General features: G+C 36.0%; 1 non-coding gene across 1 annotated transcript; it reads right to left on the reverse strand.

Moving 5' to 3' along the window:
- Positions 1-7,432: 7,432 nt before the first annotated feature.
- Positions 7,433-7,539, reverse strand: LOC141654210 (small nucleolar RNA R71). The gene has a single exon (XR_012547774.1). It is a non-coding gene; the product is annotated as a small nucleolar RNA R71 (small nucleolar RNA).
- Between the last annotated feature and the right edge of the window lie 2,360 nt (positions 7,540-9,899).

Below are 9,899 nucleotides of genomic sequence, written 5' to 3' on the forward strand. Positions count from 1 at the left end.
GAGTCGGAAAAACATAGTAATGCAACTTTTGTTAAAATCTTGTCGTTAAAGTATACCTTTACAATGTTAGAAAATATGTTGTAAATTTCAAAAATCACCAATAAATAACCTCTTAATCATTTCTTGAGTTTTTATACTTTTTAGAAAATACAGAAAGTTATTGACACATGAGAATAAGAATCAAGTCCATAGCTCAAATAATCAATTTATAAGGATTTTTACAACTCAAATGGTCAGAACAGAATTTTATTAGCATATCGTTACAAATCTGAGTCAACTTGCAAAATCACCATTAAATATTAAGACATCAATATTTAGCGTGGCTTATAAATTTGAAAACGTATATGAATCATTTAAACAGAGGAGTTGGAATCATACGTAATTTATAAGTACATATTAAATGGCAAATTTTACAAAATTATAGGTTGAAAACATTACTGCACAGAGACATTCTGACCACTGTCCACTAAAACATTTATTTCTCCTAAACCGTAAATCATCTAAGCATGAAACTAGCGGCAAATGAAAGCTGACACACAGGGCTATCACACATAAATATTTAGTCCATAGATAATAAACAGGCCAGAAACGACAGTCGAAACAATTAGGGGTAAAAATTCTAGAAATTAATCAAGTTTACAGGCAAACTTCACAATCTTAACGCATTGCATAACATATAAAAGTAAAGATAAACCAATCGTATAAAACACACATAAGAAAAGTTATACCAAGGCCCGAAAATTTTGTAGTATCCCACACTACCCTCCTAAAAACTAACTTCGCCACGAAGTTTCCTAATAAAGACTTTGTTAAAACACGATGAATATTTAAAATGGCCATACAACATTAATCCTCTCAATCCCATAATTAAATTGATACCTTTTTTGCTAAACATAAATAGCTAAACATGGCTTCGGGGCTACATAGTCCGCATATCACTAGACATGAATTATTATCTACTTGCACACATTATATGCATCCAATGATATATATCGTCTAAGAAATTAACTTAATCATAGTTTTATCAATATATACAATGTCAACTCAATTCAATATATCCGTAAGATGAGTCACAAGCTATGCCAAAAATTAAACATTCACGCTACACACACCTATGCACACGGCCCAAGGCCAAATTCACAATCAAACTTACCTCAATTCCGCGCCCTACAACAATGATAGAAATTTCTATCTTAAGACAAACAATTGACCCTTAAGACAGAAAAAACTTTCTAACTACCCCCACTCGTTCAATATTATAATTATTATTATTATTATTTTATTATAAAAGGATGCGCGCAGCTATCATTAATAGAAAAACAAAAGTTTACATGAAATTGGTGGGGAGCCGAGAAACAAGCTGGGCTCCCACACCCTTAGCAACAGCAAATCTAAGTCTAGTAAAAATGTAAGCGGCCACCCGAGCCCTCGCATCCTGAGATACCGAGAATTTCTGGATCCGCTTGAGCAAGGCAACAGCATCTGAACCCAGCTCCCCAAGTGATGAGAAAGAGAAGGGAAGGAAACCATAACCCGCTGCCGCGCACAAATCCCCGTACTTAGCACACTTACGCAGAGCAGCATCAGCAACAACCCGGCCAGGCACAAAATCCGTCATCCCAGTCTGAGTCAAAGGAGAAGACCCTGTCAAGTCAACGCACACATCACGCCCCATATCCCAAGAATAAAGCATCAAATCCGCAGGACGAAGAGAACCACCATGCCCGTCAACCAAACCGATATCAACCTCATTTCCCGCAGAAATACCAGTTCTATAGCAGATGTCGAAAAGAGTGTAACGGACGAGGTTATGCCGATGTTTAACGCCCACAGTACCAGTACAAGAAACAGCGTGGTCCCCAAAAACATCATCAGCAAAAACCCGAGAGCAAGCTGGACAGGGCCTAGAGACCGTGAATAACGGAACACCCAGACGATACCGAAGTACACTACGGTAAGTCCTCCCGTTCATAGTCTGACCCAACCCCGAGATAGGAACCGCACGCAACCAATCAGAGGAGTGGGAACCTTGCTGAGACTGCCACAAAGCAAGCTGGCGAGGTGTCAAAGAGAAAAAGACCGAGGCAAAGATCAACCGTCGCGAAATAAATGTACGCAATTTCTTCATAAGTTTGGGGGCGACAATTTCACTAGGGTTACCTAAGATACCGAGCCTCGTAGTCGCAGTAAAACCCGCGCGGCATCATCAAAAGCGGGGCCGGAAGCTACAATACCGGAGGGTCGCGGAGCTTAGCCTCGCAAATCGCCAGACTGCAAACGGGACGCAATAAAAGCATAATGTAAAACATCCACCGCCGCATAGACACCAAGACCACCAAGATGAAAAGGGAAAGTAGCAAGGCGCCACTGCCAATCCCCAAAACCCGGGCCGAGAGGCGGTGACGATACGTTCAAGTCGGAACGAAGAGCGACATCAAAAGGAAGATGGACGGACCCAAAAACACTAGGGGAGCAAGTACGAAGGGAGAAATAGAGCTTAGAAATACCAGTACAAGCTCGAAGTAGAAGCAACTCACATTGCGGGTCCTCAATCCTCGCAACCAAGTCCATTAGCTCAATGGTCTTAGTTACTCTCCTCGCCACAATCTCACTGCCAAAACCAGGGCAAGTACTGACAGGTCCACCCAAAACTGTAACACCCCACATTATTATTATTATTATTATTATTATTATTATTATTATTATTATTATTATTATTATTATTATTATTATTATTATTATTATTATTATTATTATTATTATTATTATTATTATTATTATTATTATTATTATTATTATTATTATTATTATTATTATTATTATTATTATTATTATTATTATTATTATTATTATTATTATTATTATTATTATTATTATTATTATTATTATTATTATTATTATTATTATTATTATTATTATTATTATTATTATTATTATTATTATTATTATTATTATTATTATTATTATTATTATTATTATTATTATTATTTATTATTTTTTATTTATTATTATTATTATTATTATTATTATTATTATTATTACTATTATTATTATTATTATTATTATTATTATTATTATTATTATTATTATTATTATTATTATTATTATTATTATTATTATTATTATTATTATTATTATTATTATTATTATTATTATTATCATGCTAGAGTTCCGGTGAGAATGGGGCTTATCGTGAGAACATCTCTCAACCGTCCATCAAATTATCTGACGGCTGAGATTAGACGCGCGCTTCTTTGAACAGTAGACTTTTGCGGAAAACAAAAAATAACAGTGTACATGTGAGCAATATCAAAACTACGGATTATAATCAAACCACACGAAATAAAATCAATCGATTTCATCATTAATCCTCCTTAATTTGTAAATTTTTGTTTTTCGACATCAAATTTAGTGATCTAAAATCGGTTATTCATCATCAATTGCTGTGTTCGAAGCGCAAATCTTTAGAAGCGAAATCAGATTCAATTTGTTCAAACTTTTGCATTCATCAGCTATTCAGTTATTTCAAGATCAAAACTTTGTAAGGAAAATCGGAATCGATTTCGTCATTCATCTGGAATTATTGTTTTCTACAGTCAATATTGAGGTATGTTCATTCAATGTTATTTAATTCTTTTCTGAATCGTTGTTGAATTGATTTTATGATGATGTTAAAGTTAAATTTAATGAAATTCAACTTAATTTCGGATTTGATTAAATTTAGTTAACTAGATTTAATTTCCGGAACCACAAAAACATTAATTTTATAATGAAAAGTGTTAAATTAGGGTTTATAGTTTGTTTGTTTGATTTTAGGAGGATGATAAATGTAAATGTACTTTGTGGTGAGAAAAAATGTAAAAATAATGAGAAAGGAAAAGCGTGCAATTTGAAGTAACTGAAAAGTAGTTTTGCATGTAGTAATAATAATGTGTTGTGTTGTGGTGTACACGTTTCATAAGAAAATGTCCAATCAGTTTTATTGAAATGTGCTATATATATAATAAGGATGTGCAAGTAATTATTACCTTTTGCAAGTGGTCTTGCAACTGTTCATAATAAGTCACAATAAGTCAAATGACGGTTTCTAACTTGCTTATGTGGTGAAAAGACACAACTATTCACATTAATTTAAATATTACTTCTGAATGTTCATTATATTAATTATAAAAAAACATGTTCCATCAAATAAATTGTCCAGTATCTATATTCATAATGTGCATTTTCTGATAATTAGGTGCAACTAAAATATCATTAAGCACTGTTTGGAAAATGTACATTATATTATATTTAAAGGTACATTAAATTATTTAAAAAAGAACATGAAACATTATTTGGAAAATAAATGTGCTTTCAGTTTAATTCAAATGTCCATTACGTATTTTCATAATGTGCATGTACTGTTTTATGCAAGAGATTTAAAAACAGACCTTAAATGTACATTATATTATTTTTAAAGGTACATTTTATTATTTACAAATGAATTTGAAATATCAATTAAATTGAACTCGTAATACATATAGTCGTTTAAGTAACATAGATAACTTCAACCAATTTATTAAATACCATGATTATGTTTGTCACTGTTGAAAAGACACAACTGTTCACAATATTTAATCTCTTCTACTCAATTAATCCACTATATAAACACAAGAGTACATTACCACTTTTCCATCCTATCTTCATTTCTAAAACCTTTTTCAATAACCAAAATCTTTAATCTCTCCAGAAAACTACACAATCTTCTAAAAAAAACAATGTCTTATTCTAAATGCAAAATACCCTACTACCAGAACATCCAAGACAAAAACAATTTCATCAGTAATTATATGACATGGAAAGTAGACCAGTTTTCTTCAAACTAGATTAGTTCAAAGAATATTCCTATGGAGATGGATGTACCATCACACAGACATCCTTTACATATTTTTCTTACTAATTCTGTATTCCTCTCGATTCTTTTTGAACGACTTGGGAGGCGAGTGATGTGACCATAATTAGAACATATTTAGTCCCCGAATTAGCCTTGTTCCCATGCTTTTTAGTGCATATTTGGGTCATTTATTGTCTTTAGTTCTTTGTTTTGCATATTCTTTGAGGTTTTGTGTCCTTGGTAGGAAAGGAGTGCAAACCTTGCATTTTCATGGCAAAATGAGACTAAATTGATTGAATTCAATGACCAAGCATCAAGGAGAGACAAGATTAGATGGCCTTTGTACATATTATAGTAGATGGGCAATGATGAGAAAAGATCCTTGCATCCCCGAGAAAATCCCCAAGGATTTTATGAAGAAAAGGGAAGAAAAGAAGAAGAAAGCACGCTGCATGACAATCCGTGCGTCTTCCCAAGAAGACGCCCGTCCACCAAGCCACAATCCGTGCGTCTTCCTTACAAGACACCGGCAAAGAGAAGACGCCCGTCTTCTCCCAAAGACGCCCGGGCCCAGACCACCGAATCCGCCCGTCCTGAGCCTAAGACGCACGGATTCCAAGACAGCACAACTTCGTTTCTTCAAGCTTCAAGAAAGATGCCCATCCTTTCGAAAATACCGGCGTTTCCTTTAGTAGGGACTTAATCGTCATTTAAGCCCTTAGTTAACCCTAATTCCTACACCTAATCCCCCACTATAAATACCCCATTAGTCTAATTGGAAGAGCTTGTTCTTCTTAGCAATCTTTAGTGTAGTTAATATCAATCAAATCTCTCTTTAGTTTTGTAATCAACAATTAATCAAGTTTTAATACAAGTTTTATTTCCTTAATCTCTCTTTTGTTCATCCGTTATTTTGGGTAATTGAAGATTATTTGTGTTATTATTGGGAGATTGACAACCTCTCAATCAAGCATCAAGTACTTCTTTTATTCTTTGCTTATTATTGGAATCATTAGTAGGTATAATTCTCTTAGTCCCTTTTTAATTATTGCTAATTACTTTCATTTGTTCATCATGTTTCACTTTGTTGGTATGATTGACAACCTTGCTAGCATGTTCAACATGATAATGAGTGAGTAGTCACCTAGCTAGGGTTAATGGGTAATTAGGGGAAACCAACATGGGGAATGATTCATGCTTAAATTAATATGCTTTCATGTTTTATTTGCTTGCTTGTTATGATCTCAACTCATGCACATGTTATGTTTGATGAAATGCGAGCCTATGAATCCTTGTATTTTTTACCCATCACTTATCTTTTCAATGAGACTTGTAAGACATAAACCAAATCGAGTCTCATTAGACCATGCATGTTGTTGAGTAGGAAAGACTAACTCGACTTGTAGGTGTTGTACAATCTAATCGATTCGGCTCCGGGACCCAAACTTTCCTAGGATTGTAAGATATAACCCAACTCAATCCATCACAACAATAATTGCTTGCTTATAATGTGAGAACATGTTTGTATGATCAATTCCCATGATTCCCCTATGACCCCATGACACCCTAGTGCCTTTTATCAATTGTTTACAACCCTTTTAATTCATCTTGCTTGTTTACTTTCATTGCTATTTAGTTTAGTGACCTTCTACATCAAACCCCAATTGTGACACCCCTAAGACACCACTAGTTGCAATAGAAATCTCATCTCAATTCCCGTCCCTTGGTATCCGACCTTTACTTGCCTCTTTACTAATTGTAGAGTTGTTTGTGAAGTTATAAATTGTGTTTTGGTCTAGGTGCTCCTAACGACAAGTTACCGAAAAGATTGTGTCCCGACCAAAAAATGGCGTCGTTGCCGGGGACGGTGTTAACGTGATTTAGATTTTCTTATATTGTTATTAGTTGTGTCTTTCTTTGCCTTGAGGAAGTAAAACTCCTCAAGGTTTGTTCTAATTGTTTTCGAGTTGTTTGATATTATGCATGTCTAGAAGGTCACAAGGTGACTTGTTACCTTTTGATCGTGAATTTGAAAGAACTTTGACAACCAATAGGAGACTTGCTAGGAGAAATTTGAGAGGTATTAGTGAGGTTGTAGATATTCAACCAACTATTGAGTTCATCAACCCTTTTGCAAGAGAAGGTGAGGAGAACCCAACACAAAATACAACACAAAATCAACCCACAATGCCTAAGTTTTCATCACATTCCGTACCCACCGAGGAGAACCTACCCAATGGTACTCCCACACCACAACATCTAACCGGAAATTTTATTGCCAAATCCGCATTTATCCAATTAGTCGAAAGAAGCCAATTTGGGGGGATGCCTAGTGAAGACCCTCATTCTCATATGGAGACCTTTTGTGACTATTGTGATGCGATTTCTCAAACCGGTGTAACTCAAGACCAAATTCGATGGGTCTTATTTCCTTTTTCTCTAATTGGCACCGCGAAACAATGGTTGAAAGGCCTTGATAAGGCTACTCTCGGAATTGATTCTTGGAAGAAGTTGGCTCTAGCTTTCTACAAAAAGTTCTATCCACCGGAAAAGACGAACATGCTAAGAGCTCAAATTACGGGTTTTAAGCAATGGGATGAAGAATCTTTGTATGAAGCTTGGGAGCGGTTCAAGGGAATTTGTCGCTCATGTCCTCACCATGGACTTAGCGAGTGGTTCTTGGTACAACAATTTTGGAACGGTCTTTATGAAGATTCAAGGAACATTCTCAACATGGGATCAAATGGAATGTTCACCGAAGTTGATGACAATCAAACTTGGAACAAAATTGAGGAAATGGCGGTCCATAACTCACAATATAGTAGACCTCGCAAGGCTACTAGAGGAGGAAAGCATGAAGTGGACTCTGTTACTCAATTGGGTGCTCAACTTAGTGCTCACATTGATACCATCAATTTGAAGTTTGAAAAAGCTATGGCTAAACTTGAAGAAGCCTCAAAATCACCAAAGCATCATGTTAATGCCATGACAGCATCTTCATCAATCCCAAGTGGGATATGTGAGAATTGTGGAACTTTGGGACATGACCAAAGTGAATGTAGGGGAATAAATGAACAAGTGAATGCTTTCCAAGTATACAAGAGTGGTACCCCTTATTCCAACTATTAAAATGAAAACACCAAATTCCATCCAAATCTCTCATACAAAAGCCAAAATGTTCAAAACCCTCAAACAACATACACCCCACCTCCCATGAGAAACCAAAATCAAAGACCCTTTTACAACCAAAACCAAGGTTACCAAAATCAATCTCCATACAATCAACAAAATGACCAAGGTTTTGATGTTCAAAAAGCGGTCCTTCAAATGCAAAAGAATCAACAAGAATTTTTCACTCAAATGCAAAAAGATAGTCAAGCAAAGGAAACCACCATCAACAACATCCTAGCTCACACCAAAATGTTGGAAACCCAATTGACTCAACTAGCATCTTCAAGCTCACAAATACAAAAGGGGAAATTACCACCTCAAAGTAACCCCCCAAGACATGAAACGGTTAGTGCCATTCACTTGAGAAGTGGTACAAGGTATGAAGCACCGAAGAAGCAAGTTGAGGATGAAGTTGTGGAAGCTAGTAACAAAGAAGAAATTGTACAAAACTCCAAGGATGGAGAACCATCAAAAGAAGAAATTTCAAAGAAAAATGAAGAAAAGGTCAAGGAGAAGGAGCCCATTGTGATTAGACTTCCTTTTCCAAGTCGTCAAGCCAAGCCCAAATTTGATGACCAACTTGGAAAATTTATGGAAATTGTGAAGAATTTGGAAGTCTCGATTCCTTTCACGGAATTAATCAATCACGTGCCGGCCTATGCAAAATACATGAAAGACATCCTCACAAAGAAGAAGTCGATCCGGAAGCTTGAGACTATCGCCTTCACTAAGGTGAGTAGTGCAATACTTGAAGGAAGTTCACCTCCAAAACTCAAAGATCCGGGAAGCTTCTCAATACCGTGTACCATTGGCGACACCACGATCAACAAAGCCTTATGTGATCTAGGGGCTAGTGTGAGTGTTATGCCGTACTCGGTGAGTAAAAGGTTGGGGATGGGAGAGCTTAAATGCACCAATATTACACTCCAAATGGCCGATAGATCGACGAAGACACCATTAGGGAAATAGGAAGATGTTCCCGTGAGAATTGGGAAATTCTTCATCCCGGTGGACTTTGTCATTGTTGATATGGAAGAAGACTCCAACATTCCAATCATTCTAGGAAGACCTTTCTTACACACCGCGGGTGCGGTGATTGATGTGAAACATGGAGAGCTCACTCTAGAAGTGGGAGATAAGAGCATAACTTTCAATCTTGACAAGACCATGAGAGCTCCACGTTTGCATGAACCATGTTTTATGATTGATCATTATAGCCGGAAGGATGATAGGAAGAAGTCGGAACTCCAATGGAAGAAGAAAATTGAAGATGCTTCATTCAAAGAGCAAGTGAATTGTAACAAAGAGAGCTTGAAAAGCTCACCAAAGTCAAGCAATGAAGAGGATGGCCTCATTGGCCAAGACAAGAAATTGGGAGAGTTGTCTCTATCAACTCAAGAGATCTTTAGTGATCAAGTAGATGAAGTGTGTGGTCTTTGGGACGATGAGTTTGAAGGGATTTTTAATCCCTATATTGGCAATGCTATCGATCAAGACCGATAACAAGGGCAAAGATCTATTGAAGATCTTTATCACGATAATGAACAAGCTTTTGATTACTTCTTCAAGGTATTGAGTAACATCAACAACACCTTGGACATGCCCCCATGACATCTCACTAAGGATGAGAGTTTGGTGGAGTCCTCCCTAAACCACCATTTGTAAATATTTCTAACTCCCTAACTCGCATTTTAATTCTTGAATTGCATTTTTGTTATTCTTGGATTTTTATACTTTGATCAAGATAATTATCATGTTTGAGAGAAGTGAGGGAGGGACTAATGATTTCAATTGATGTGTAGTGCTTTAGCTTAGTGTGGGGATAGCAATTGCCTAGGCTATTCATGCCTTAGTA

Source organism: Silene latifolia, chromosome 4, assembly GCF_048544455.1.
Source record: "Silene latifolia isolate original U9 population chromosome 4, ASM4854445v1, whole genome shotgun sequence".
Classification (NCBI taxonomy): Eukaryota; Viridiplantae; Streptophyta; class Magnoliopsida; order Caryophyllales; family Caryophyllaceae; genus Silene; species Silene latifolia.